Raw genomic sequence first — 9183 nt, 5'->3', positions numbered from 1 at the left:
AAGCCATCTCCAAAGGTGTTTTAGAGAATTTGGCAGTACATCCAACCAGCCTCACAACCGCAGACCATGTGTAACCACACCAGCCCAGGACCTCCACATCCAGCATGTTCACCTCCAAGATCGTCTGAGACCAGCCACTCGGACAGCTGCTGAAACAATCGGTTTGCATAAGCAAAGAATTTCTGCACAAACTGTCAGAAACCATCTCAGGGAAGGTCATCTGCATGCTCGTCGTTCTCATCGGGGTCTCGACCTGACTCCAGTTCATCGTCATAACCGACTTGAGTGGGCAAATGCTCACATTTGCTGGCGTTTGGCACATTGGACAGGTGTTCTCTTCACGGATGAATCCCAGTTCACACTGTTCAGGGCAGATGGCAGACAGCGTGTGTGGCGTCGTGTGGGTGAGCGGTTTTCTGATGTCAATGTTGTGGATCGAGTGGCCCATGGTGGCGGTGGGGTTATGGTATGGGCAGGCGTCTGTTATGGATGAAGAACACAGGTGCATTTTATTGATGGCATTTTGAATGCACAGAGATACCGTGACGAGATCCTGAGGCCCATTGTTGTGCCATTCATCCAAGAACATCACCTCATGTTGCAGCAGGATAATGCACGGCCCTATGTTGCAAGGATCTGTACACAATTCTTGGAAGCTGAAAATGTCCCAGTTCTTGCATGGCCGGCATACTCACCGGACATGTCACCCATTGAGCATGTTTGGGATGCTCTGGACCGGCGTATACGACAGCGTGTACCAGTTCCTGCCAATATCCAGCAACTTCGCACAGCCATTGAAGAGGAGTGGACCAACATTCCACAGGCCACAATTGACAACCTGATCAACTCTATGCGAAGGAGATGTGTTGCACTGCATGAGGCAAATGGTGGTCACACCAGATACTGACTGGTTTCCCCCCCAATAAAACAAAACTGCACCTTTCAGAGTGGCCTTTTATTGTGGGCAGTCTAAGGCACACCTGTGCTCTAATCATGGTGTCTAATCAGCATCTTGATATGGCACACCTGTGAGGTGGGATGGATTATCTCAGCAAAGGAGAAGTGCTCACTATCACAGATTTAGACTGGTTTGTGAACAATATTTGAGGGAAATGGTGATATTGTGTATGTGGAAAAAGTTTTAGATCTTTGAGTTCATCTCATACAAAATTGGAGCAAAACCAAAAGTGTTGTGTTTATATTTTTGTTGAGTGTAGTTTGTATGTGCTTATGTAATAAGATTTTATTCTGGTGCCCTATGACTTGATATTGCCCATTATTATCACTTTACTGGGATGTTGCTAGGCCAGTATCGCAGATTTACGTTGACGCTACCTAGCTATACCCTCCCACTGTGCATAAACAAATGACGTCATAGCGTGCAGCCCAAGAACTATCCGCAGAGGGGGAAAAAAAAACTGTCTGCAGAGGAAAAAATGAAAAGGCGAGAAGTGTGTTTTGGTCCCAATATGGATATTCCGGATGATTTTCTCATGGCATTTGCACGCATTACTTGTTGTGTATCTCAGTAAAAAGTGATAATAATGCAAATAACATGCTGTTGTCGTGCAGTATGCATTTTCAGAGGCCCGACGTTCACGCTCAATGGCCCAAAATGACAGATATTCGCCCTCATCTAACTCGGACAAATATTTGTCATTTTGGGCGACTGGGCGTGAACGCTGGGCCTCTGAAAATGCATACCGCCCTCCAAAAGCATGTTACTGTATTACTGCCGAGGGCTGATAATGAAAAAGAGAGCTGCTCACCATAAATGGAGGGCCAATAATCGAACAGAGCCCCCTCCAAAATTATATTATTGTATAATAACAATTAAGCAATGCATTGTTTTGTGCCTCATAGTTTTTATGTATTTATTTATTTAGTATGTCTCATAGCTTTTTATTATTTACTCACATCATGTTGTAGATGCACATTTTCAGTTTTAAAGAAAACAATTCCAAAGACAAACTTTTGATTTTGTTGTCATAAAACAAAGTCTTGTCAAAGCCCAAAGAGGGTAAAGACTTTATATACTGCAAGAACCATAATTCCTGGAATTCTCTCTTTAAAGCAGCTTTTGTCTTCTCGGCACTCTGGTGAGGTAAAGTGGTTAAATATGTTCAGATATCTGATTTTAGTCCAGATCCAGTCGATATTAGAGGACTGAGCTGCACTGACATGGTACTCTGCAAATACACCAAAAACAAATTCAGATCCGCATCCAGATCTTACGGATGTCAGACCTGAACCGTGTTGACATGCCACAAACCGTTGAAGTCAGCACATCTGCTGTGGTATTCCACTGCTGTTGGTCAGAATGACTAAAATTGAGCAGGGAGAGAGAGGAGATAATGAAATGCTGCCACAGCATCACCGCCTCCACCACTGCCCGCCCATATCCCAGGGGAGAAGAAGGCTTTGAGAAAGCTCCTTCAAGTCAGCAAGCTGACACCAAAGAGTCACTGAAAGGCATGCTGGGAGAGCGAGAGGCACGTGTCAGTGCAGCCCGGAGGTGATGGTGTCATGTTGTAGCAACAGAAGTGCACATATTTACACACTTTAACAAGTTAAAGTGCTGCCTGGAGCATCGTCACGGTCACTTTGGTTCATCGGGTTTACCCTCTCTGCAGGATGAGCTCATTAAAGCTCATCGTGGCTTTGAGAGGACGGTCTTTCACCGGGCTGGGACCGTTCTTCACCGGCTGGGACGGTCCTTCACTGGGCTGGGACGGTCCATCATCCGGTTTGGACATTCCTTCACCAGCTGGGATGGTCCATCATCTGGCCGGGACCAGCAGACTGGAAGAATCCTGGCTCAGGTGGAACGGCTGCCCCACCTCATCACAGCTGGGAATCGTATGAGCTGGAACAAAACTCAATGTGCAAACTGTCACATGCACAAGGCTGCAGGCTTGTGACCAGTGGCTCATTTGTTTGATTCTCTGCCATGCAGGAAAATCACTTTCAGTTCCCCATATTACTTCTGGTGTGCAGCTGGGTGTGTTGCACGGCTGCAACCCTGACACGTGTGTGTGTGTGTTTCAAAACCTGCACACTCGTTTCTCCTCCCAGCAGTGTTTGTTTAAAGATCATTCACTCAGCTTGAGACCACATGAGGGAGGAGCCTGTTTGTGATAATGTGTCAACCAATGAGATGAGGATGTAACAACATGCAACCCCTTCAACAACAATATAAACCTGAACGTTGATGGCAGAGTGCAAAAAGCCTTAAGATATTCCTAATGTAGTTTAATTTGCCCACTAAAAGTCAAGGGTCACGCTCAGATGACAGAGTGGATGAATCCATGATGTTTTTCCTTTTTTCCTAGCAGCAGATCAGACTGTGTAATTATGAAAGGAAGTCAGTCAGTACTAACAGAGCTTTAAAACTAATGAGAAGACAAATGGAGCGCACACACACACAAACACAATCAGAACATGCAGGAACATCGACTCATTACCTACGTTTAATTACTAAGTCATACTTACATGCAAAGGGAAACTTCTGTTACTCTTTAGTTTAAAAAAAAAATAAACTATTCACAGTCACCTGATTTCCACTTTGAGTGATAACTTTTTTTTGTCTCCCTGCTCTAAATTGTATTCTGCTATTAGCCTAATAATACATAATTGCATTTTGAAGAGGTGATAGATTATAAATTCGCATAATGAGGATTGCCACTTCATTTATGGCATAAATCTCTGTCAGCATAATATCTGCCCTTAATATTACTTGTTCACAGGCGAGTGAATTAATTAAAATCAATTGAACCTGTCGTATAAATCAAGGTTCTAAATTATTAAATTATACTGTCACATCACGTTGACAAAAAAAAAAAAAAAATCTATAAACTCTGTGAGAGACGGCTGGCTGACAATGGTCACAATTTGGTGGAAAGATTTCAGTTCATGTCAGTGCGCACTAATATAACGGCAACAACAAAAGTACAAATTTCAAACTATAACAAAAACATTAGCTTAACCTACTAGCTATTAATTATCTAATAACCTGCCTAGGCCTTTTCACCTTATATATATGCCAGTTAAACATCGCTGGGATCAGTCTTCATTTTTATGGTTTTGTTTTCGTTTAATTTTCTTATGATGAGTTTGCTACCTAAGTGGTAGACCTAGTTAAGGGCTAACCTGACCTACATGTTGCAGCAGCCGCGAGCCCCGAGCTCTCCTCAGCCGGGAGTGGTTCCACCTCAGTATCCTGTCACTAAGGTACTTATAGATACCTAAAACATATTACATCATAGCTTCTGTTTCTATAATAACATAACCATATTTATAGCTTAGCCTACTAGCTATAATTTAGTTTTATAACAAGTCTAGAGACTAGGTAGTCGTACACTACAGTCTTCTCCTGTATGAATATTTAGGTTTTAGGAGCTAACTCTACATTATGTAGTAACTATATTTCTTGTATATGTTGTTTACTACCCTGATTGTGTAAATGGCACTTATATACATGCTGTCCATATTCTTGAGCTGCTTAGGTTGGAAGGGAGAGTTCCCTTGGTATAAAAAAAGCTTTTCAACCTAACATCCCTGGTTCTCAAGACCAGGCACCAAAGTGCCTCTACTCTTTTTTTTTTTTTTAGATATTTAGATATACTTTAGTATACGCCAGTAGAGTTCTACCTTAGAACTGGAATGTATAATACAAGATATATCTTACTGAATTTTCATGTTAGCCTGGTGTGCCTCATTATAGACATGGCTCTGTGTTAGGGCCAATCAGTAGACAGAATTGTGGATAGTTTAACCTCAGTGCTCAAAACTACACTTGACATGATTGCGCCACCTGTGTTAAAACCGCGCTTCCCCAAATCACAGTCACCTTGGTTCAATGACCTCAAGCATAAGGTATAAGGACTACAATGGAAATGGTGTCATTCAAAATTAGAAGTATTCCACCTTGCGTGGCGTGATGCTATCTTACACTATAAGCATGCATTACTGGCTACAAAGCACGACCTATTACTCTGATTTGATCAACAAAAACAAACAGAACTCAAAGTTCTTGTTCGACACGGTGGCAACACTTATTCATGGACAACCACCTGTAGTTTGCTCTCCTTTTACAGCACAAGATTTCCTGGATTACTTTGAGAATAAAATAGAAGACATTAGGTTAAACATATCCCAGCATGCCTTAACCCAGCCACTACACCCTGCTATTGAGGTGGGCGCCATTACTGAGGTATTATCTATATTTACAGAATTTGATAATATCTCTCTTGACATGCTGACGAAACCCGTAACAGCTACAAAAAGCACAACCTGTTTATTTGATCCTATACCAACAAAACTGTTTAAGGACCTGTGGCCCACTCTTGGGCTGACTGTGTTGGAAATTATTAATCTTTCTATAACTTCTGGATCTGTTCCTAAATGTTTCAAATCTACATTGATTAAACCATTACTTAAGAAACCTCATCTTGACCCTAGTGTATTGAAAAACTATCGGCCGATACCAAAGCTATCATTTTGCTCTAAAATTCTGGAAAAATGGTGTCATGGCAGCTCGTGGACTATCTTACTGAGAATAATCTCTTTGAGTCACTGCAGTCTGCTTTTAGAAAATATCATTCCACAGAGATGGCTCTCACTAAAGTGGTGAGTGATCTTCTGCTTGTAATGGATTCGGACACCACTACGGTTCTGGTGCTGTTAGATCTCAGTGCTACATTTGATACCGTGGATCATCATATTCTACTTGATAGGCTGGAAAATCATTTGGAGATTACTGGGAGTGCCCTTGCATGGCTGACATCATACTTGACCAGTCGTTCTCACTGTGTTTTGTACAATAACACTACCTCTAACCTTAGTGACATGAAATTTGGGGTTCCACAGGGGTCTGTCTTAGGCCCCTACTTTTCTACCTTTATATAGCACCCCTTGGGCACATATTGCGACGTTTAGGGAGTACCTTTCACTGCTATTCTGATGATATTCCGTTATATATGCCAATAACTGCTGGTAATCTCATTCACATAAAATCCTTAGAAGATTGCCTTGGATCAGTGAGGAGTTGGATGTCTATAAACCTCATACTTTTAAACTCTGATAAGAATGAAATGATGGTTCTTGGTCCAGTGAGACATCCGCATCAATTTGACCAGTTGACGCTTAGCCTAGGCTCGTGTGTCATACATCACTCTGACAAAGTGAGGAACCTTGGGGTAATTTTTGATCCTACACTGTCCTTTGACCACCACATTAGAAATATTAGGAGGACTGCTTTCTTCGATCCCATCCTGTCTATGGCCGATGCTGAGACCCTGATCCATGTGTTTATCTCTTCTAGATTGGACTACTGCAATGTTCTATTTTCTGGTTTACCGCAGTCTCGCATTAGGGCTCCAACTGGTTGGATTTGTGCTGGCGACCCTCCTGTCCTCTGCACCAACAGCATTTCCTGTATATTTGTTTTGTGAATTGTTCTGTGAATTGTTCTGTAATTTATGTCTGTAGCATGGCCCAAGCAGAGGGTCACTCCTTTGAGTCTGGTCTGCTTGAGGTTTCTTCTTCAGAGGGAGATTTTTCTTTACCACTGTTGCTCTGGGGGTTAGTAAAGTTAGACCTTACTTGTGTGAAGCGCTTTGAGGCAACACTGTTGTGATTTGGCACTATATAAATGAAAATAAATTAAATGTAAATGAAATTAAATTAAATGTCCTTTGTTGTTTTCTCGCTACACTTGCTATGGAATTACTTGTAATTGTTATGCCGATGACACCCAGATTTATATACCAAGTAAAGCGGATAATCTTTCTCAAACTGAGACCTTTGAGAATTGTCTGAAATCAGTTGGATGTAACTTTTTTCTCTTGAATTCAGCCAAGACTGAATTAATGGTCATTAGTCCATTGAGCAATATTAGTCAGTCAGTTTGACAATTTATCTTTAAGTCTGGATGCATGTATCAGTCAACAGAGAATTAAGGTAAAAATAAAATAAGATAGGGGTGATTTTTATACTATCCTTTCCTTTGATCTGCACATTAAAGAGAATACTAAGACTGCTTTCTTCCATCTGCATAGTACTGAAATTATTTGATCTACGGTGAGGGTGCAGAGACACTGATTCATGCCATTGTTTCATTGCAGCCCAGTCTCACTTCCTCGCTTCTTTTTTTTCGTGCTCCCGGCACGAAATGAGTCAAATTTTCGTGACGGGGCTCTTTTTTAACTCAATATTACTAACCCTACTCCAACCCCCAACCCTAACCTTAACCATAACCTAACCGTACTCCTTCCCCCCCACCCTAACCATAACCACCCCGAACCCCCCCCGCCCGCTTCACTTTTAATTTCGTGCAGCCATCACGGAATGAATGAGAATGAATTTGTGCTGCCGTGACAAAAATGAGGTGCTTTTCGTCACAATATCACGAACCAATAGATTAATGTATAATTCGTGCTCCTGCATCACGACGTGCCGTGAGACAGGGTTGTTCATTGAGAAGTGATGATTGCAATGTTGTGTGTTCTGATTTGCCTGGTTCAAACATCAAGGGTCTCCAGCTGGTTCAGAACGCTGCCTTTTGAGTCTTAACAAGAAGAAAGTTTGATCACATGACTCCAGTTCTGGTCTTCCTTCTCTGTCTTCCTGTTCATGGGATGTCTGACTTAAAAGGTTTTGTTTTTAACATATAAAATTCTTCACGGGTTGCACACATGCACCTGCTCATGCTGCCCGTTCCCGGGATCAAGGTTTGTTGTGGGTTGCAAGGGTGGAGAAGATGTCAGCTGGTCACAGGGCCTTTTCTTATTGGGTACCTTTTCTATGGAGCATTTTGCCAAGACAGACAGTCTAATTCTGTGGACTCATTTAAATCTAGATTGAAGATTTATCTGTATTTCATTTCTTACAATTTACACTGATTTAGTGGTCTTTTACCCCTTGTTTTAATTTTATTTTATTGAATTTTATTGTTGGTAAATGGTAAATGGACTGCATTTATATAGCGCTTTTCCATCTGGATCAGACACTCAAAATGCTTTACATTAATGCCTCACATTCACCCCGATATCAGGGTGCTGCCATACTAGGTGCTCACTACATACTGGGAGCAACTAGGGGATTAAGGAGCCTGCCCAAGGGCCCTTAGTGATTTTCCGGTCAGGCTGGGATTTGAACCGAGGATCCTCTGGTGTCAAGCCCAACGCTTAACCACTAGACCATCACCTCCCCTCCATCATAAGGAACGCATTTCCAAACTCATCTTCCAAAACAAGGATGTCATGTGGAGAACAGTTTGCATCTGTGATGATGAATCTTGGGAACAGGTCAGATTAAAAGACTTGATTTAATCCGTGAGCCAGCTTCTAAAGTTTTAGCTTTCGTTGTTAGCCCCACGTCTTCTTCTCCATTTTTTGTAGAAGCGTTACAGCACTGCATACAGGCCTGGCATGTGTACTACAGCATTTTCACGCAGTTTCACTGGATCTGTGAGAATGGAGACATTTATTGAATAGAACACTTTTTGAAAATGACAAAGAAAAAGATTGTATAGGAGAAGTTTAGTTTCAGTGTAGACAAGGCCTTAAAAGATAGGATGAAATTAAATTAAAATATTGCTCTTTTGTTAGACCACTCTTTTGTTGTGGCTGAGTCTAGACTATGGAATTCTTTGCCCCTTGAGTTGCGCTTGATCAGTACCTTGTCTCTGTTCAGTAAGTTAAGCTAAAAACATATTTGTTCAGAATTGCTTTTTGCACGTAGACCCGTATTATGATGCTTGTGTTGTTGTTTTATTGTTGTTGGTTTTATGTTTTCATGTAAAGCACTTTGGTTCAGTGGATACTGTTGTAAAGTGCTATACAAATAAAGTTTGATTTGATTTGATAAAATTAGAAATGAGGAATTATTTTTTTGCGGGGTGCTGTGGGGTGCTATGAGAAATCCAGTGGGAGCTCTAGCACCCCCCTGGCGCCATCCATGCTTTTGATCATATCGCAGAACATTTAAAATAAAATTGCTATACACTATTTTTGAATCCATTTCTGGATATTGCGTATAACAATACGATTAGTCGCGATTAATCGTGGATATCGTGATTAAATACGATTCAAATTTTTAATCGCTGCCCAGCTCTAGTCAAAACAAATACAGAAGAGGATCGAGCTATTTATATAATAGACTTGAATGAATTTGTTCATCCCA

Source organism: Thalassophryne amazonica, chromosome 11 (assembly GCF_902500255.1).
Source record: "Thalassophryne amazonica chromosome 11, fThaAma1.1, whole genome shotgun sequence".
NCBI classification, from domain to species: Eukaryota; Metazoa; Chordata; class Actinopteri; order Batrachoidiformes; family Batrachoididae; genus Thalassophryne; species Thalassophryne amazonica.
Note: the sequence above shows the minus strand (reverse complement) of the source record.